This window comes from Xenopus laevis, chromosome 1S (assembly GCF_017654675.1).
Source record: "Xenopus laevis strain J_2021 chromosome 1S, Xenopus_laevis_v10.1, whole genome shotgun sequence".
Classification (NCBI taxonomy): Eukaryota; Metazoa; Chordata; class Amphibia; order Anura; family Pipidae; genus Xenopus; species Xenopus laevis.
Window position 1 is genome coordinate 118526273 of NC_054372.1, and position 22930 is coordinate 118549202.

General features: G+C 43.6%; 1 long non-coding RNA gene across 1 annotated transcript; it reads left to right on the forward strand.

Moving 5' to 3' along the window:
* Positions 1–9911: 9911 nt before the first annotated feature.
* On the forward strand, positions 9912–19505 carry LOC108705724. The gene is made up of 2 exons (XR_005965026.1): positions 9912–10516; positions 17658–19505. It is a non-coding gene; the product is annotated as an uncharacterized LOC108705724 (long non-coding RNA).
* The last annotated feature ends 3425 nt before the right edge of the window (positions 19506–22930 follow it).

Consider the following 22930-nt stretch of genomic DNA (forward strand, 5'->3'; position numbering starts at 1 on the left):
CATGTCATTCACTTCAATGTCCTGTCCAGATTTCCTAGTTTGGTAATCCGGACTGGGACTTTTCACCCAGGCAGCCCATCCAAAAAGCAGGCTGTCCAGGTGAAATCGGGAAAGGTGGCAACCCTATCTCTATGTGTAATATTGAGCAAAAATGCCTGTTTGCACCTATGTCCACACCGCATCAAGTTTCAATGACCACCAGAACCACATAAAGAGATATAGAAACCTCAAAAAGACACCCTCTGCATCTCAACGCATTCTTAATGACTATTACTCTACATACATATTTGAAAGCAACAAACTGGATAAAAAATAATCAATATTGAAATGCAATAAAGATTTAGCAAAAACATACCCATGAGACAGAAATAGCAAGAGACAAATCCAATACAATAATGACAATATTGAGCCTTTTTGGTCATGTGTAAAAAATGATGCGGATGTAGACCAAGCGCAACACTGTTTCAAGTCACAAGTAAAAAAACATTGTCAGCTGGTCACTTTGCATTGCTCCACTATGATCCTAGAGCAAAGAAAAGAACCAAGGAGCGACCTGTGTGCCAAGCAAATGCCCAGGGCACACACGTCGCCCCCGCTGACGCCACCGCTCTCCGCCCCTGTATGTAGGGTTGCCACCTTTTCTCTTTGGGGTAACCTGGCAGGGGACGGGCCAGTGACATTGGAGTACGGGCCGGATGACGTCCGGGAAGTGCCGGATAACGTTGAGTACAGGGAGGTGATCTTGGGGGGCGGGCTGGATGAAGTTGGGGGCTGAGAAGGTGACGTAGGGGGTCGGACAGATGACATCGGGATGGGCCTGATAACGTGGCAATCAGCGATTGGCTGATCGACATGTCATTCACTTCAATGTCCTGTCCAGATTTCCTAGTTTGGTAATCCGGACTGGGACTTTTCACCCGGGCAGCCCATCCAAAAAGCGGGCTGTCCAGGTGAAATCGGGAAAGGTGGCAACCCTACAGTATCTCTATGTGTAATATTGAGCAAAAATGCCTGTTTGCACCTATGTCCACACCGCATCAAGTTTCAATGACCACCAGAACCACATAAAGAGATATAGAAACCTCAAAAAGACACCATCTGCATCTCAACGCATTCTTAATGACTATTACTCTACATACATATTTGAAAGCAACAAACTGGATAAAAAATAATCAATCTTGAAATGCAATAAAGATTTAGCAAAAACATACCCATGAGACAGAAATAGCAAGAGACAAATCCAATACAATAATGACAATATTGAGCCTTTTTGGTCATGTGTAAAAAATGATGCGGATGTAGACCAAGCGCAACACTGTTTCAAGTCACAAGTAAAAAAACATTGTCAGCTGGTCCCTTTGCATTGCTCCACTATGATCCTAGAGCAAAGAAAAGAACCAAGGAGCGACCTGTGTGCCAAGCAAATGCCCAGGGCACACACGTCGCCCCCGCTGACGCCACCGCTCTCCGCCCCTATATGTAGGGTTTCCACCTTTACTCCTTGGGGAAACCTGGCAGGGGACGGGCCAGTGACATTGGAGTACGGGCCGGATGACGTCCGGGAAGTGCCGGATTACGTCGAGTACAGGGAGGTGATCTTGGGGGGCGGGCTGCATGAAGTTGGGGGCTAGGAAGGTGACGTAGGGGGTCAGACAGATGACATCGGGATGGGCCTGATGACGTGGCAATCAGCGATTGGCTGATCGACATGTCATTCACTTCAATGTCCTGTCCAGATTTCCTAGTTTGGTAATCCGGACTGGGACTTTTCACCCAGGCAGCCCATCCAAAAAGCAGGCTGTCCAGGTGAAATCGGGAAAGGTGGCAACCCTATCTCTATGTGTAATATTGAGCAAAAATGCCTGTTTGCACCTATGTCCACACCGCATCAAGTTTCAATGACCACCAGAACCACATAAAGAGATATAGAAACCTCAAAAAGACACCCTCTGCATCTCAACGCATTCTTAATGACTATTACTCTACATACATATTTGAAAGCAACAAACTGGATAAAAAATAATCAATATTGAAATGCAATAAAGATTTAGCAAAAACATACCCATGAGACAGAAATAGCAAGAGACAAATCCAATACAATAATGACAATATTGAGCCTTTTTGGTCATGTGTAAAAAATGATGCGGAAGTAGACCAAGCGCAACACTGTTTCAAGTCACAAGTAAAAAAACATTGTCAGCTGGTCCCTTTGCATTGCTCCACTATGATCCTAGAGCAAAGAAAAGAACCAAGGAGCGACCTGTGTGCCAAGCAAATGCCCAGGGCACACACGTCGCCCCCGCTGACGCCACCGCTCTCCGCCCCTGTATGTAGGGTTGCCACCTTTACTCCTTGGGGAAACCTGGCAGGGGACGGGCCAGTGACATTGGAGTACGGGCCGGATGACGTCCGGGAAGTGCCGGATAACGTCGAGTACAGGGAGGTGATCTTGGGGGGCGGGCTGGATGAAGTTGGGGGCTGGGAAGGTGACGTAGGGGGTCGGACAGATGACATCGGGATGGGCCTGATGACGTGGCAATCAGCGATTGGCTGATCGACATGTCATTCACTTCAATGTCCTGTCCAGATTTCCTAGTTTGGTAATCCGGACTGGGACTTTTCACCTGGGCAGCCCATCCAAAAAGCGGGCTGTTCAGGTGAAATCGGGAAAGGTGGCAACCCTATCTCTATGTGTAATATTGAGCAAAAATGCCTGTTTGCACCTATGTCCACACCGCATCAAGTTTCAATGACCACCAGAACCACATAAAGAGATATAGAAACCTCAAAAAGACACCATCTGCATCTCAACGCATTCTTAATGACTATTACTCTACATACATATTTGAAAGCAACAAACTGGATAAAAAATAATCAATCTTGAAATGCAATAAAGATTTAGCAAAAACATACCCATGAGACAGAAATAGTAAGAGACAAATCCAATACAATAACGACAATATTGAGCCTTTTTGGTCATGTGTAAAAATGATGCGGATGTAGACCAAGCGCAACACTGTTTCAAGTCACAAGTAAAAAACATTGTCAGCTGGTCCCTTTGCATTGCTCCACTATGATCCTAGAGCAAAGAAAAGAACCAAGGAGCGACCTGTGTGCCAAGCAAATGCCCAGGGCACACACGTCGCCCCCGCTGACGCCACCGCTCTCCGCCCCTGTATGTAGGGTTGCCACCTTTTCTCCTTGGGGAAACCTGGCAGGGGAGGGGCCAGTGACATTGGAGTACGGGCCGGATGACGTCCGGGAAGTGCTGGATAACGTCGAGTACAGGGAGGTGATCTTGGGGGGCGGGCTGGATGAAGTTGGGGGCTGGGAAGGTGACGTAGGGGGTCGGACAGATGACATTGGGATGGGCCTGATGACGTGGCAATCAGCGATTGGCTGATCGACATGTCATTCACTTCAATGTCCTGTCCAGATTTCCTAGTTTGGTAATCCGGACTGGGACTTTTCACCCGGGCAGCCCATCCAAAAAGCGGGCTGTCCAGGTGAAATCGGGAAAGGTGGCAACCCTATCTCTATGTGTAATATTGAGCAAAAATGCCTGTTTGCACCTATGTCCACACCGCATCAAGTTTCAATGACCACCAGAACCACATAAAGAGATATAGAAACCTCAAAAAGACACCATCTGCATCTCAACGCATTCTTAATGACTATTACTCTACATACATATTTGAAAGCAACAAACTGGATAAAAAATAATCAATCTTGAAATGCAATAAAGACTTAGCAAAAACATACCCATGTGACAGAAATAGCAAGAGACAAATCCAATACAAAAGACAATATTGAGCCTTTTTGGTCATGTGTAAAAAATGATGCGGATGTAGACCAAGCGCAACACTGTTTCAAGTCACAAGTAAAAAAACATTGTCAGCTGGTCCCTTTGCATTGCTCCACTATGATCCTAGAGCAAAGAAAAGAACCAAGGAGCGACCTGTGTGCCAAGCAAATGCCCAGGGCACACACGTCGCCCCCGCTGACGCCACCGCTCTCCGCCCCTGTATGTAGGGTTGCCACCTTTTCTCCTTGGGGAAACCTGGCAGGGGATGGGCCAGTGACATTGGAGTACGGGCCGGATGACGTCCGGGAAGTGCCGGATAACGTCGAGTACAGGGAGGTGATCTTGGGGGGCGGGCTGGATGAAGTTGGGGGCTGGGAAGATGACGTAGGGGGTCGGACAGATGACATCGGGATGGGCCTGATGACGTGGCAATCAGCGATTGGCTGATCGACATGTCATTCACTTCAATGTCCTGTCCAGATTTCCTAGTTTGGTAATCCGGACTGGGACTTTTCACCCGGGCAGCCCATCCAAAAAGCGGGCTGTCCGGGTGAAATCGGGAAAGGTGGCAACCCTATCTCTATGTGTAATATTGAGCAAAAATGCCTGTTTGCACCTATGTCCACACCGCATCAAGTTTCAATGACCACCAGAACCACATAAAGAGATATAGAAACCTCAAAAAGACACCCTCTGCATCTCAACGCATTCTTAATGACTATTACTCTACATACATATTTGAAAGCATCAAACTGGATAAAAAATAATCAATATTGAAATGCAATAAAGATTTAGCAAAAACATACCCATGAGACAGAAATAGCAAGAGACAAATCCAATACAATAATGACAATATTGAGCCTTTTTGGTCATGTGTAAAAAATGATGCGGATGTAGACCAAGCGCAACACTGTTTCAAGTCACAAGTAAAAAAACATTGTCAGCTGGTCCCTTTGCATTGCTCCACTATGATCCTAGAGCAAAGAAAAGAACCAAGGAGCGACCTGTGTGCCAAGCAAATGCCCAGGGCACACACGTTGCCCCCGCTGACGCCACCGCTCTCCGCCCCTGAATGTAGGGTTGCCACCTTTTCTCCTAGGGGAAACCTGGCAGGGGACGGGCCAGTGACATTGGAGTATGGGCCGGATGACGTCCGGGAAGTGCCGGATTACGTCGAGTACAGGGAGGTGATCTTGGGGGGCGGGCTGGATGAAGTTGGGGGCTGGGAAGGTGACGTAGGGGGTCGGACAGATGACATCGGGATGGGCCTAATGACGTGGCAATCAGCGATTGGCTGATCGACATGTCATTCACTTCAATGTCCTGTCCAGATTTCCTAGTTTGGTAATCCGGACTGGGACTTTTCACCCGGGCAGCCCATCCAAAAAGCGGGCTGTCCAGGTGAAATCGGGAAAGGTGGCAACCCTATCTCTATGTGTAATATTGAGCAAAAATGCCTGTTTGCACCTATGTCAACACCGCATCAAGTTTCAATGACCACCAGAACCACATAAAGAGATATAGAAACCTCAAAAAGACACCCTCTGCATCTCAACGCATTCTTAATGACTATTACTCTACATACATATTTGAAAGCAACAAACTGGATAAAAAATAATCAATATTGAAATGCAATAAAGATTTAGCAAAAACATACCCATGAGACAGAAATAGCAAGAGACAAATCCAATACAATAATGACAATATTGAGCCTTATTGGTCATGCGTAAACTATGATGAACCATAAAGAAACATATAAACCTCACAAAGAAACCCTCTGCATCTAAACGTATTCTTAGTGACTACATGTCTACATACATATTTCACAGCAACAAACTAGACAAAAAAATTAGGAAACATGAAATTCAATAAGCTGTTACCAAAAACATCCAATGATGAAAGTAGCCGATACCTTTTTATGCATCAAACGGGGTGATCTCAAACTTTATTCCATGGTGCTCTCCACACTGTTCACAAGATCAAACATTTCGGGACCGCATGGCCCTTCAACACTGATCACGGGCCATGCAGTCCCGAAACGTTTGATCTTGTGAACAGTGTGGAGAGCACCATGGAATAAAGTTTGGGATCACCCCGTTTGATGCATAAAAAGATATTGGCTACTTTCATTGTTGGATTCATTGCTGGCGTGTGGCTAGGCCAGTGCCAATACCTGCATCCCCTTCTGCCTTTCGTGACTTACCAAAAACATGCCCATGAGACAGAAATATCAAAAGATTAAACAAAAACAATAATGACAATACTGAACATTTTTGGTCATGTGTAAACAATGATGAAGCATAAAGAAACATCTAAACCTCACAAAGAAACCCTCTGCATCTCAACGCATTCTTAATTACTATAACTCTACATACATATTTGAAAGCAACAAACTGGATAAAAAGTAATAAATATTGAAATGCAATAAAATTTCAGTGAAAACATACCCAAGATACAGAAATTTCAAGAGATTAATGCAATACAATAACAACAAAATTAAACATATTTGGTCATATGCAAAATAAGATGTGGACGTAGACAAATTGTAACACTATTTCAAGTCACAAGTGAAAAAAATTGTCAGCAGGCCCCTTCAAATTGCTCCACTATGATCCTTGAGCAAACTAAAGGGTCAAGGACCGATCTGTGTGTCAAGCAAATGCTATGGCACAGACATCGCCCCTGCCGACGCCACCACTCTCTGCTCCTGTATGTATAATAATAAGCAAAAATGCCTGTTTGCATGTATGTCCACACCACACCTTGAAAATGCAGCAATTGGCATCTAATTCACAGAAATGACAGACAACTTAAAGGAACAGTAACGTCCAAAAATAAAGTGTTTAAAGTAACGAAAATATAATGTAGTGTTGCCCTGCACTGGTAAAACTGCTGTGTTTGCTTAAGAAACACTACTATTGTTTATATAAATAGCCAGCAATGGGGGCAGCCATTCAAAGGAGAAACGGCTCAGGTTACACAGCAGATAGCAGATAAGCTCTGTCTGTCTAATGGTGTTATCTGTTATCCATTAGTTAACCTGTGCCATATAGCCGTTTTTCAATTTCCGCCATTGCTACACAGCAGCTTGTTTATATGAACTATAGTAGTTTTTCTAAAGCAAACAGATCAGTTTTACCAATGCAGGGCAACACTACATGATATTTTCATTACTTTAAAACATTTACATTTTTTGGTGTTACTGTTCCTTTAAATGTCTGCACAGCACTAAGGCCCTTGGTATTTGCTCTCAGGGCAGAACAACGGCAGACAAATGCCGACAAATGCCCCTCTCGGTCACTGCGCCTAATACTAATGACCAGCCTGTAATTGAACACAGATGAGATGGAATAGTGACAGGAGAATTTCCAACCAAAACACTAGCTTGAAAGCTTGAGCACTGAGATCTGTCTGTCACTGTGCTGTATGCTTTCAACACAGACCTAGTCGATGATTAGTATAAGAAGCAGTGAGGAGTAGTCACAAGTGGAGTGGGGGCATTGCCCTCTGCCTCTGCTGCAAATAAAATGTCCTGTGTGCCAGGGGCCTAATGTGTAAGTACCAAAATAGCCATTTCTGAGTAAGCTGCCACTGCTACTTTGGGACCTGATAACATTTTTAATAATTTCGACTTACATGCCTTGTACTTTTGTCTGGGGCTTTATCCTTTTCTTCTGGAATGAACCAGCCTTTCCTAGCCATGCCTTGTGTGGCAGCCGCTGTAGGGGTGAAAAAAATCTGAATCAGAGCATATTCCAGTGGAAACCAATAAAATTCTTCCTTATAGTAGACGGATCAGAATGATTTCCTTATAGTTCTCTATTGGGAACTACACTAACATTTATGCCACCCCATATATATAGATATATAGATAGATATATATATATATATATATATATATATATATATATATATATACATTCACAAAGTACCTGCACTCCTTCCTTGTTGGTCGAAAGTGGGTGCTTGGTCAATCAGAGTATACAATGTTCAAAGTGGACCAGCACACCAAATCTTCAATCAAAAAAGGCCTTGAGGCCCTAATGTGGGCTGAAACGTTGGACACAGGAGTGATGTTGAAAAAAACCTTTTTTGATTGAAGATTTGGTGTGCTGGTCCACTTTGAACATTATATATATATATATATATATATATATATATATATATATATATATATATATATATATAAATTCAGTGGACATATCATAAAAGATAAACATAAATGATACAATAATGATACATAAAAATAAATGATACAAGTATTACGACTTATCACTACCACTAGCCCTCTTTTGCTGTTCCATGTCTATATAATCTATATCATGCAGCGCCTTATGGATTTATGGGATTAAATGTAGTGCTATGGAGGTAAATCTCCTGAGATCTAAAAAAAAAACAGTTGGTTTTTTCAACCCTCAAACAAGGAGAATTTGACCAACCTGACATATTCAGTTACCTCACTTTCCTGCCATTACTGGGGTACATGCTGCCTTGAGCTGGATACTAGTCAGACCACACAACCAGCAAACCATCCTTCTGATTCCTCCTTCCAACTGAATTAACTGTCATCGCTATCTATTCTGCATTTTAGAAGTTGGGCATAATTCAGTTAAAAATAAATTTAACCTTGATATTTATGTGATTTTTTTCAACCCTTGCTGCTACTACTATAAAAATATACTATCTCACCTTCATGGCATTATTGGGGTACACACTGCATTCTGCTGGATACTAGCAAGACCTCACAACCAGCAATCCATCCTCCTGATTCCTCCTTCCGACTGAACTAACTGTCATTCCTGGGGGGGGGTGGCTTCAGAAAATAGGGCTATGTGCATTGGTCAATACAGCACATGGGCAGAGACAGTTGTACTGGATAAAAAGTGGCACCCCAGCCTTGGTTCCCATGCCCAGCTTGTAAATATAATGCTAATATCCTCACATATACTCCCAGATATTATTTCCCAGGCATAGAACCCAGACCCATGCTGCTACTTGCTCACCCCAGAATTTAGACAAGATTTATTTAAGCAAGAAGAATTGTTCTTTTTTCAACTCTCAAACAAGGAAAAATAGACCAACCTGACATTTAGGTACCTCACTTTTCTGTCATTATTGGGGTACACACTGCCTTGTGCTGGATACTAGCCAGACCTCACAACCAGCAAACCATCCTCCCGATTTCTCCTTCCAACTGAACTAACTGTCATTCCTGGGGGCGTGGCTTCAGAAAAGAGGGAATCCAGGCTCCGCCGACCAATAGAAAACAGGGGGTGTGGCTTTGCATAAGGCAGCGCTGTCCCCATAGGCTGGTGTTCACTGTCTTTCACTTCACTACAACTCCCAGCTGCCTTAGCAATTAATTTGCTCCTGTAGTGTCTGAGGTATGCAGAACTATAGACCTATTTGACCCATGGGCGAGCACTATAAAGGCAAGTCCTGTGAACTCCAACCAGGTGTCTCGTCACCTGTATAAGGCAATACAGTCAGTGTCAGGACATCTTCCAGTAAAACCAATTTGCCGCGTGCAAGAGATCTGCCCCCAAAGGTTTAGCGACCCCCCAATGTTAACATTCACCTATTCACACTGAGTCCCTGGCTCCCTGTGTCTTCCCTTATTTCTACTCTTCACCCTGCGCCGTCCCCTAACCCCGCCCACCTCTATCCACCCTCCCCATTTGCTTCACGCTCCCTCCTCTATCCCTCCTTCTAAGTTACTTGTATGACGTTAGTTGTATATCCTGGCGAGAGGTGTCTTTAATCCTACCTAAAGTATACACCGCCCATGCTCCTCCATCTGTCCTGCGCGATATTTCTTCTCCTCCTCCACAGTCCGTTTGGCAATGTTTGTTGACAGAAAGTTCCGCATCACCATGGCTACAGCCAATCAGAACCCGCTCAGGGCAGTCGTTTTTGATTGGCTCGTCTGCAATTGCAATAATTAAATACTGACTGCTGATTGGATTACATAAACGTGCCCATCCTCTGCTGGGAGGCTATTGGCTGAGACCTGCTAGGGCGGGATAAAGCGGGGAATCTGAGTCGACTTATACAATTCAGATGCCAGGGATGGAGGGCAGGTATTGTGGATACTGCGAGTAAGTTAAATGGTGCCTGACACCTGATTTATGGGTCCTTCTCGTAGTGATCACGGACCGTGTGCGCTAGGACGAAATAATAGTCCCTCGGGGTGGACACGTGACGGTCTATCACTAAGGTGAGGTAGGCTATGCCCCTCACTCTGATCTGCTTCGGAGTCTGAGAGAGGGGTGGCCATGTCGGTGCCGACAGAGAGGGGTTACCAGGGAGATGTGAGTCTGGCTGTGCCCAAACCCTTATTAAGTGCAGCTCATTCACACACTTACTGTACCAGGGGTGTCATTTTAAATTGGCCCGCATCAAATTTCTAAAAATTAATTGCAGTGCAGCTCCCTGGAGAGGAGAGAGACTGCTGCTGCTAATGTTGTTGTGCCGAAACGCCCCGCCCCCCGCTTCGATTGGCTGGCCTGTGTGGAGACTGGGTGTGTGAGAGTGTGGACGTCACTAGAGCTGTGCCGCCCAGACACCCCCCCCCCCCTCAGCTTCACTCTGGCTGGAGTCAGACTGTGCCTGCCCTCTGTGGAGACTGGGGAGACAGCGTGTGGACGTCTCAGGAGACTCTGAGAGAGAGACTGCCTGCTGCAGTGTGCTGCCACCCACCACGACTACGAGGTAAACGTCAGTGAGAGTCAGTCTGTGCAGGAGACTTCTTCTGCGCTCACACAGCACACTCCTCCACAAGTTCTGTCTTGTCTCTCCTGCTGTCAGAGTGAGCTACAGAGGGGTGGAGGAGAAAGGGGGGAAGGTTGCCAGTCCCAGGCAAGTAGCCTGTACACACACACACACTGCTGGGAGCGGTAAGGCATCTACCATCTGCTTTGCGTTAGGGGCATCTGCATATGAGCATTATGGTTAGGGACAGTGTTATGTACTCGTTCTGGTGCACATGCAGGAAGCTTGTCAGGGCTGATTTGTGTGGTAAATAATTATTATCCCCTCAAGTATAAGCTGAAACTATTGTACATTAGAGTTGCCCTGTCGATTTTGAGGCCTCCCATTCTTTTGTGCCCCCAGATAATGGAACAATTAGAATGGTCGGCCCCCAAACATTTTCACCTCACCAAATGTGGCCCTCGTTGCAAAAAGTTTGGACACCCCTGCACTGTACGGACAGTCATCTCTTTATTACTTATTAAAGGACCAGTAACATCAAAAAATTTTTTAAAAAAATTCGTTAGAAAACAACGAAAAAAACACCAAGACAAATTAAAATTTCAAAATTGCAAAGCCTTTATTAAGAAATAACTTACTGAAACTCCACTTCCTGTCCTCTTCTGAAACGGCGATATGGCGACCATCCATAGTGCGGTGCTGGATTTGTCCTCCCTGGCTAGCTCCCATAGGCTTCTGACAGCAGGAAGACGGTGCTGGAAAGCAGACGGCTGGATGAAGAGCTGAAGTGCCCGGTGTGCTCCCGGAACATCCTTGTGCAGAGCAGCGCGCCTCTGGGGAGATCTTGCACGGACTCAGCCTCCTACTAATCCAGCCCTGCAGCAGCAGGCGATTCTAAGCGAGTGCCCCAGGCGGGTGGCAGGGCACACAGACATCGCAGACATCCCGTCTGGGACACATCTATCAGCACAGGAGCGTTACATCGCAGGAGCGTTACAAGCGGTGTGCGGCTGGTGCCGGCCGGTGTCTGTGTGAGGCGCAAGAGTGAGCGCACACTGACAGCCTCTATCGCTCCGACTTGGAACCAGTACAATCCCAGCAGCCTCTCTCCAGAGCGGGACTAAGGAGGCTTCCGAGCAGCGGCGCGATGCAATCTGTGCATGAGAATGGCCGAGTGCTGCTGCTGCCTGTGAAAAAAGTGTGCGGCTGTCAGTGTGCGCTCACTCTTGCGCCTCACACAGACACCGGCCGGCACCAGCCCCACACCGCTTGTAACGCTCCTGCGATGTAATGCTCCTGTGCTGATAGATGTGCCCAGAGGGGATGTCTGCGATGTCTGTGTACCCTGCCATCCGCCTGGGGCACTCGCTAAGAATCGCCTGCTGCTGCAGGGCTGGATTAGTAGGAGGCTGAGTCCGTGCAAGATCTCCCCAGAGGCGCGCTGCTCTGCACAAGGATGTTCCGGGAGCACACCGGGCACTTCAGCTCTTTATCCAGCCGTCTGCTTTCCAGCACCGTCTTCCTGCTGTCAGAAGCCTATGGGAGCTAGCCAGGGAGATTCCAAAAAACACCCGCACACCCTCGTCCTTCGATAGTGACTCCCTGGTGCACAGCAAAGGAAGGAGACATGCTTGATAAAGGGGGTAACCCCGAAACGTTGCATGCTGCAATAAATCACATAGCAAGGCCGAGCCTGCTTGCATTATCCTGTGTGCTGGTGAAATCTTTGTACTGCAGCTAGCCAGGGAGGACAAATCCAGCACCCCACTATGGATGGTCGCCATATCGCCGTTTCAGAAGAGGACAGGAAGTGGAGTTTCAGTAAGTTATTTCTTAATAAACGCTTTGCAATTTTGAAATTTTAATTTGTCTTGGTGTTTTTTTTCGTTGTTTTCTAACGAATTTTTTAAAAATATTTTTTGATGTTACTGGTCCTTTAATGCAGCCCAGTGACAAGCTCCTCCTCCTCCGGCTGCTGCGGGCCAATGAGATGCAAGGTAAAAGTGCTGCTGAAAGAAATACAAGCGCTCGTCTCTTGGTGTAGAGATGTAGTACAGATGGAGGGGTAAGATCCAATGGAATAGGGCAGATAACATTGGGGAGGTGGGAATTTTGGCAGGAGGGAGGCAAGGATCAGCTGACAGCCAAAGTCTGTGCCATGCGATCTCCTTAACACACAGAATGCGACTTCTACTGGTAAATTCCTCCCCCTTCCCATAACTCTCTATTCACTCCTCCATCCTGGCAGCATATCTCTCCCTTGTGTCACGTTACTCAGCCTTCACTCCTCAGCTTTCATACTTCAACCATCTCCACCCTCAGCCTTGACCCCTCATTCGTCAGCCGGGTTCCTAGGGAAGATGAGGAATGAGGAGGCTGAGGGAGGAGGACATAGTTATTATTGTAGGGTTAAACATGAGGGACGAGGGCTGAGAGAGGATAGTGGAAAGCTGAGTAATGTGACAGGAGGGGGTAGTGAATTGAGCCTTATTTGGAGGCTGAGAAACATACTAAGTGACTTTGGCTGTGGATGTCCTAAAATTGTTTCCGTACAGGAAGCGTGAATTCCTTAGGTTTTTCCTCAAGAAGATCTAAAATGGACTGTATTGACGGGCAAGTTGTACGGTGTCCATTTTAGGACAGCCTTCGTCATTACTAAGATGCTGCAAACAGCTTTAATCCGACAGCTCTTCTTGACACATGCATGTTATGTAGCTCTGCTCCAAGCTGCCGAGATCAAACCGGCAGCTGACTGGTTGTTGTTGTTGCCATAGTGATTGTGTATAGGCGGATCCACACTGTTCTACTTTGCGGAGAGTTGAGAGGAAGAAGTTTGCAGCATTTGCAATGTCCCAGCAAGTGTCTATCATGAATAGGAACAACCTAGAGAAACAGGCAGAAGCCCTGAGCCGACTCATCCAGCAATGTGAGTGTGAGACCAAATCCACAGTTCCCTGTCACGCTTTACCCCTGGTGTTGATTGAGACGTTTTTGTTAAACATATAGCGATACAAACCCTACAGAAAAAAAACCCCATACCCCCCACCCAGGGCCACCATTAGAAATCACGGGGCCCTGTACAACAACATTTTTGGGCCCCCCTGTGCCACGCACACCACAGATCCCACCCACTCCACACAACAGTTAAAAGACCACACAGACATCAGTGCTAAAAATGGTAACCCCCCCCCCCCCACACACACACAAGTTATAAAAAGCTATTTATGGGAAGTTAAAAAAAATTGTGGTGCCAGGGCCCCCCCTTAAAAGGTTTTTTTAAAAGATTGGTGGTCAGGGCACCCTACAAGTTAAAAAAAATAATTGGTGACCAGGGCCCCCTTATAAGTTAAAAAAAATGGCGCCAGGGCCCCCCTTACAAGTTACATAGACCCCCCAGCCTAGCTGCCTGCCATGGACAAATGCCCCTAACTCTTTACTTACCCCTCCGTGCAGATTCTGTCCAGTGGAATTCACAGGCGAAATCTTCTTCTCTTTGGTAATATTCGGAATGAGACTGGCGAAGCGGCGCATCTGCAGTTGGAGCAATTTTCTGTTTCACGTCAACTGCGCATGCAGCGAAACACGCGAAAATTGCCAAAGCACCAGTCTCATTTAGAAGATTACCGAATCGGCTGAAGAATCTGCATGGAGGGGTAAGTAAAGAATTAGGGGCATTTACCCGGGGGGGGCAGCTATTATTAAAGGTTTGTTTTTGCTTTAACAGGCAAAAACCTTGGGTGATTATCACAAGAAACTAGTTTTTTTATTTATTTATATATATTTTTAGGACTTCATTTCAAAGCAATCGTTGCCATGTGCCATTGTTCATTTTCCTGCATGATATGACACTACAGCGCACAACTAATTGTGACACACACAGAAAATCTTGCATGCATTGTAATGTGCAGTGTGTGCTTTCAGTGGCACTCTTTGCTCTTCACCTTAGAAAATCCCACGTGTCCAAAGCACATCAGTAAGAAATGTGCATAGTTTTGTTTAGACACCTTACTTGCATAGATCAAAACCAGTTTTTCAAAGCACCACTCCTGAAATCAGCACACTTTAGCTTGGACAAAATGCCCATTAAAAATTAAAATAAGTTTGATTTAACACCTTTTCACAACAGAACGTGTAATGGTGGCAGAATGTCTTGGTTTGCCACTGTTAGTTGAATGCGGTGAATGTCCATCACTGGTTTTTACTGTGCATAAACAAATGTGACCCGTATGTTTGCAACTAGAAGTATGGGCAGCAAAGCAAGAAAGTAAAATTTATTAGTTAGTCTCCCACAACAGAGCATTAGGGTAGCTTTAAAATATCAGCATGGCTAACATAATTACTACATGAGTGCTCACAACTGAAACGCTGAACCACCTTTAGCAAGGAATCCAGGACATCCAGCATGTTCAGTATCTGGCGATTTATTTTGTATAAACCCTGGGCATGATCTGCTCAATTAAAAATTTGTTTCAGCATTACTAACACTGTATTTCTTTAATCTTCAGTTAGTAAGAATGGAGTGGAGAGCTCTATCATACTTTAGTGCGGCGCCCTACTGATTACAATGCCCAAAAGGCCCAAACATCCTGCACAATACATTTGGTATCACTGATAATATGATCATGGACAGTGAGTGAAATGTAAGGAATCAGTAATTGAATCTTTTGAAATTGTTTTAACTCCTTCACCTTTTAGTGTTTCGAGGATATCACACAGATAATGACAGCTACATCAGCATTACAGAATGGGTAGAAGGACTGTCGGTAATTTTTACGTGGGACGCTTCTAGCAGAAGATTTTCTTCTTGTACAGCTTTTTTAAAATCTGTATAGGACAATGTGCTGCTGTGGTCATAACCCTTTAGAAAAACAGAGCGTAAAAGATGGATTACTGTTTTATCAACACAGCTCATTGCATTAACATTTATTTCCATATATAAAAAAAAATGCTGCTCCTGGTAACTTGAAAACTGGAAATTAGTCTCTTCTAGCACAGAGAGAACAATTCCACTCTCTGCGTTAGCGTCCTGGACTCCCTCCACCAACATCGTGGACCCTCAACCCTATCCGCCCAAAAAAGCAAGCAATCGGGGGGCTAGAGCAGCAAAATACTACAGGCGGTGGAGGGTCCAGGATCACCCCTGCTACTGCCCACTTTGGGACTGATAGCCAGAGGGTTGTGGCCCTAGCCTTAGACTTTGACTAATTGCTCAAAGCCTCAACTAGCTGTGTCCAGACTTGATCTACACTAATGCTGTCCACATTTTAATAATCGTCACCCCTATGCAGAGGTTCCATTTTCTGTATTAATTATACTGGTACATCAGGGGTATGTTTTGGTAGAATGAGTGTGGTATTTAAGGGGGTCTTCACAAAGTGCACGTAGTCAAAAAGGTTTCGCAGTGCTGTGCATAGCAGATTTTCTTAATTTATACTCACTACTAAAACATAAGTCCCCTAGTTATACAATTACATGAGTTGTGAGTGACTTTATGAGCTTTGCAAATACATTTATTTCCTACAAACTTGGCACCTAGTATACAGACTTAGTCTTAGAAAAACAGGTTGTTTTTGCGTCATGACTTTGCCCCTCCCTTGAACATTTTCTGCAGACGTCCATTAGCAAAACCATTTTTTCCCCCCAAAATACTGAAGTTTCACATTAGCACCCAAACTGATTACAAAGGATAAGTAACAACAAGGGGTTGGTGGTGGTGGTTTGAAGTGTTCAGTAAGGTTTGGAATGATAATTAGGGGAGGTGCATTTATCCTGGGGATCCAAACCCTTTCAAATGATTTGGGACAACCTCTATGGAAATATGTTTGTTGATACAAGGGGACGAAGTAACCAGTTCAGGAATTACCATTTTTACATGAATTTTAGCACATTTGCATTGTTTTCATGAAATGTTCTCTGTAAACTGCACCATCTTAATTTAAATACTGAATTGAATGCATTTTTGATCTAACAATTACATGTATTAAGCAAACAAATTATATTATAATTTATATTAATTTATGTTATATTGACATCTAGTGGCCATTGTTAGTTGTATTCCTTTTAGTGATGGGTGTAACCAACCCAGCAGGACACACAGCACTGATTTATATATCTGCCCCACCTTGTACCTTCTCTGATATATCAAGAGGGTGGCAGGTGAATGTGAGAATATAAATTCCCCCAGCAAGGGCACAAGCATGTGCAGAGCATCCTCTCCAATCTCTACAGATAATTTATGCCACAACAGCATACAATTTATAATTAATATGAAATGTGTTGTGAAAATATGTCTGATGAAGGTGAACTTTAGGAACTATACTCCTTGTAGAATGCCCCGATTGCTCTACATGAAAAGGCAGTACAGATTTTATCCAGGTTAATTATACATACATCATTGAATTCATGTGACTGGTGCAGTGTAAAGTTCTCCCATTTCTATCACCCATACTACTTAAAGGGGTGGTTCACCTTTAAAGTAACATTTAGCATGTTATAGAACAACCAATTCTAAGCAACTTTTCAATTGGTTTTCATTATTTATTTATTTTTATAGTTAATGATCTTTTTCTTCTGATTCTTTGCAGCTTTCAAATGGGCGTCGCTGTCCCCTTCTTAAAAAAACAATGCTATGTAATGCTACAAATGTATTGTTATTGCTACTTTTTATTGCTGATCCTTCTTTTCAGACTCTCTCCTATTCATATGTATTCCAGTCTCTTATTCAAATCAATACATGGTTGCTAGGATAATTTGGGCCCTAGTTACCAGATTGCTTAAAATGCAAATTGAAGAGCTTCTGAATAAAAAGCAAAATAACTCAAAAACCTTCAATAATAAAAAATTAAAACAAATTGCAAATTATCTCAGAATATCAGTCTCTACATCATACTAAAAGTTATCTCAAAGGTGAACAACCCCTTTAAATAAAACCTGCCATTTCAGTCACAACATGACGTAACCACCTGCAAGGGCGGCATGTGATAGCAGGACAGCCCCATCTAACTAGTGTTACATTGATTTGAAACAAATGTATTTTGAATGGAATATTTTGAATGGAGTTTTTCTTTCAAGAATGGATGTTGTGATAAAGGTATGTGTTTCTACTGTATAAACGGATTTAATACAAGTGTTTATTATACAGGTCCTGTGCATGGGAGCAGAACAGAATGACTTACCACTTGAGTTTTGGAAGATGCTGCAAGACATAGAAACCAACAACTTCTCTGGCCACATTCCTATCATGGACCAGCTAAAAGATGCAATTGGGAAACTGCAAAGTCCTTTGTATCAGTAATGGAAATGAAGAGAAACTGAACTTACTGTCAGCCTCTGACCTGTTGTGAAAGAGACTGGATAACAATTGCAAAACAAGGGACTCCCTTCTGGGACTGGGTGGTTCATTTGATCTTTATTTGCTTGAAAATCAAGAAGCATTATACATTTTATTGATAGGTTTCTCCTCTGGGGACACTAGAGGGGGTCATTTACCAGTCATGGTGCAGGTGCAAGCAGAAATTGTGCACCCTGTATCGTGGGTGTAGAATGGGACAGACTAGAATAGAAAATACAGTAGGTCAGAATAGGCAAGGTATCAAGGCTAGGATTCTTAGGCAAGGCAATGAGTCTCGGGCAAGTCAAGGCAGAATTAGTCAGAGCTATGGACAGGCCACATGACTTAGATTACACAGCCAATGGTAAGAACGTCAGTACATCAATAAATTAGGAAGGAAGGAAACTCTTCAAAACATGTCTTTCCATTGCCCATTCTTTACCTGCAAAGGTGATAGAAAATTGTTATGTATAGTAGTAATGTCTTCTATTAGTTTTCTTATTTACATGTTAAAATATGCATGAATAGAAGCCCGCTGTACAGAAACCCTTAAAATTTACTGAAGTTTTCTTTCCATTCTTTCATAAGAAAATCACATTGTAAGTAAGGCAAAGTATGATGATAGAAATATTTCTTTTTTTTTCTTGGCCTTCATTTAGCAAAAAATAGCATTTTCAACATGACTTACTTTCAAATATGGCACAAAGTGAACAAGGAAGTACTTATGAAGTACCGTTGAAACTGAATCTATTGCTTTACCCCAAGGTGGTGTTTGATTAGACAAATTAGAACCACTTGCCGGCTGAACATTACATTGCCAGTGAACTGTTATCACATCATTATGCTGATATCAGAGAGGTGGCAGAAAATTGTAACACAAGCTATGAAAGGTAAAGCTATTTCCAGGGACATTGGCACCCCAGACAGGTGGTGTTATTGTAGATCAAGAATCTCTGGTTAAGATAAGGTATGTAAAAGTCACAGTGTTTTCAATGTAAATAAGCTTTTCGGTCTGATCTTTGATGTTGCCCATGGTCCAATAAAATGTTCTGTCAGATCCTGAGGTTATATTCGAGCTATAAAGCAAGACAGGGTATTGGACATTTGGGAGGTAGGAAGTATCTGGTTACATGATTACTAGGAAAGGTGGAGGAACAGTGACACGGTGAACTATTGCCCCTTCTCCCCCTGAATGAACAGTGAGGTGTATGCTACTCTTATAGCTTGTTGTGCCAATCCTGTCTGTTCACTTAGAGTTAAACTTTAGTATAATATAGAGAGATATATTTTGAGACAATTTGCAATTGTTTTTTATTATTTGTGATGGCGGTAGCAGCGCAGGGGGGAGCCGGGACCCCAAGGGAGCTTGGCATCAGACAGCAGCAGTTCCCGGGGCAGCCAGCAAGAGGGGAGACTGGGCTAGGAGGTGCCAGTGCACAGGGGCAGCCGTAAGAGATCTACTCTACTGGCTCAAGGGCCGATCCCAGTGTGCTGCCGTATGCTGCTTTACTGTGACAGCAACAAGAGAGAGAGACAGGGTCGGACTGGCCTGCCAGGTACCGTGAAAAAACCCGGTGGGCCCCAACCTTGGTGGGCCCCTCGTCCCTTGCTTTATTTAATTTGTGACTTGCGATGACTCAATAAATAATTTATTTTGTACAGTGAGGTCCGTGGAAACACTTATGCAGGCGGTGTGGGCCTCAATAAAATCAGAATTCTATTGGTATTGGCAGTTGGCCTACCTCCTCCCACTGACCGTGTCCGTCAACTTTCTTCCGCCCAGTTAGCTGCCTGCTGCCAGTACCTTGGCGTTGAGGCTGCTGCTGAGGATTCTGTTATCAAGTGACGTGGCTATCCATTCCTGCTGGCGATAATCTGCACTGCGTGAAAGATTCTACGTTCCATGCAGTCAGGCAGGAAACAGACAATGTAAAGCTGTCCCCTTGGATAAAGGGAATTCATTCAAGAAACTGATGTATTGTTGAAAGTCACGTGTGTTTAGAAGTCAGGATGGCTAAGGTAGGAATGTGCAGGTTAACGGAGAGTTAACTCTTGGCTTACTCGGTAGGAGGAGTAAATGCGTTTATGACGGGCCGGTGAAAGCAGAGGGTTAAGTGTGGGCTTATTGATGGGGGCTGTCCTCTCGTATCTTTTCTTGCCTTACACTCAGTTCTCAACAGCTGGAAGATGGCGACAGTGGAGGGGAGCGAGGAACAGCAAACTGAGCCTTTCTGCACTGTGCAAGGGGACATGGATATAATTTAACAATTTGTATTCCAGTTACTCCGTGCAAGTGTCTGTGCTGTCCAGGCACTGGTATAGGGGAGGGGTTTGCTTTGCACTCTGGTTTGTGTTTAGGAGCTGTCACTGGTTGCTGGATCATATATCAAGTGTAAAAATCTGGATCCCTTAGCTGATAGTGCCGAGTGATTTGCACTTGATACCCTTTGGCCTCCAGATGTTTCTGAACTACATCACCCAGAGTTCGTACCTCAATCTAGCTCCTAACAGAACACTGGAAGTTGTAGTTTTGCATGGATCTGGGATCATTCTAACCGCTCTAAATGCGCCTGCCCTAGCGCTAACACATGTGGCTCGGAGGGATAGAGATGACGTTAAAAGCTGAAATTATGACTGTATAACGAGGGCTGCTCTATTCGGGCATGCTGCTAGTTATTGCAGAAGTGACAAAAACCGTGGTGGTATGATGAGCAAGCCCTCGTAATGGACAAATTCTTAGCAATGTTTCAATTGGTCTTCATTTTTTATTTTGTATAATTTTTAAATGATTTGCCTTCTTCTGACTCACACCAATGCCTGGTTGTTAAGGGAATTCAGACCCTAGCAACCAGATCAGTGCTGAAATTCCAAACTGGAGAGTTGAACAAAATGCTAAGTACTGTAATTAAAAAAAAAACATACAATAAAAAATGAAGACCAATTTCAAATTGTCTTACAATATCACTCTCTGGGTCATACTAAAAGTTAATTTTAATGGGATTCTGTCATGATTTTTATGGTGTAGTTTTTATTTCTAAATTACATTATTTACACTGCAAATAATTCACTCTACAATATTAAATGTCATTCCTGAACCAGCAAGTGTATTTAGTTGTAATATTGGTGTGTAGGTGCATCTCAGGTCTTTTTGCCTGGTCATGTGCTTTCAGAAAGAACCAGCACTTTAGGATGGAACTGCTTTCAGATCAGCTATTGTTTTTCCAACTCCATGTAATTGTTGTAATGGGATTTTTACTATTGAGTGCTATTTTCATATCTAACAGAGTTACCTTCCCATTTTTCTGCTGAAGCTCTGCTGTTAGGGGGGAGGGATGTGATTGATATCACAAATACAATGGTGTTGTATGGTACTATGTTTTTTTTACCTGGGGGGAGGGTTGGCCATTGAGATGAGGTTTCCTGGTGGGCCCAGGCCCCCAGGTACCCCAGTCCGACACGACACTGGAGAGAGAGAGCAACACTGATACAGTTACACACTGCGCTGGGGACCTAAGGCCGAACTGGTGCACTCCATCCACCTGCAGTGCCGCTGTTGGACACCTGGAAGATAATAAGGAGCCCGCTGACATCGCCTTCCATGAACACTCACGCTGTCAGTGGAATATGGGAGAAGAAATCGAGTGCTGCACAATGGATCGTCGTCACCCTTTCACCTTTTCTGTAGAGGACAGAAAGCAGAGTTTCTATAAGTTATTTCTTAAAAATGATTTGCTATTTTAAAGTTTAATTTGTCATGGTGTTTTTATTTTGTTCTATACCAACAAATTTTTTTTTTAAATTTTTTGATGTTACTGGTTCTTTAATATTTGGGCCATAGCAGTGCTATGTTGTTAAGTTTAAGCCTTTGTGTTTTCCTAGCATTGTTGTTTTAGGCTTTTCAAATCTGCCATATAGGAATGCAAATTGACCACACATAGTAACTCGGTATACCAAAAAAATTTGCACAAGAGTAATTAGTAACAAAATTGGAAAAGCATGGTTCAAATTCAAGTCCTACATGGTGATTATGTGTTACTAAAAAGCAAAACTCAGTGTATTCTGTGCATTCATTTTATTTATACCCCTGGCCTTTTATGTTATTATACAAAATGGAGCCTTTTTAAAGGTATTTGTTTGTATTTGCTTACAGCATAATCCTACCTTGTGTAGTAAATACATTAAGGGGCAGATTTATCAAGGGTTGAAGTGAATTTGAGGGAATTTTCGAGGTAAAAAAATTCGAAATTCAAAGTATTTTTTTGGATACATCGAATAGGATACTACGACTTCGAATTTACTTCGAATTCAATTAGAAGTAAAAAATAGTTTGAATATTCGACCATTCAATAATCGAAGAACTGTCTTCGACTTCAATACTTCGCAAAATGAAACCTGCCGAATTGCTATGTTAGCATATGGGGACCTTCTAAAAACTTTTTCAAAGTCTTTACACATCGAATTAAAATACTTTGATTGATCGCTGAAATCCTTCGAATCGATCGAATGATTTTAATTCGATCGATCGATTGCAAAATTCACTGAAAAAACTTTGAATTCGATATTCGAATTCGAAGTATTTAAATTCAAATGTCAAATTTTGAAGTATTTTCAACTTCGAAATTCGACCCTTGATAAATCTGCCCCTAAAGGTTAGAATGCACACAAAGTGTTAAATATGTATCAAATGGGCTCATTCTGTCTGGTGTTTGCAATAAAAGCACAAAGTGAAACTTTCTTCTTATCACATCACAGTCACAGTAATATTAAATGCAAACACTAGACATGACCGCAATAGATAACAAGAATGGATAAAATACATCTTAGTAGTGTGCAATATCTTAGGAACTCTATGGAACAGCCCCACTGTTTTCTTTCAAATGTGCTAATTTATTTACCCCTTACTCGACCCGCACCCGACCCACACCCAAAACCAAACCCGTCTGCACCAGACTTCCTCCCTCCATTTATAGACTCGCACCCATCTGCCCCGCCGATGATGTCACAAAAGGGGCATGGCAGGCGCGCACCTATAAAACCGGTCGCAAACGGCGCAGTGAAGTCGACCTGAATCTGCCTGCCCCGTG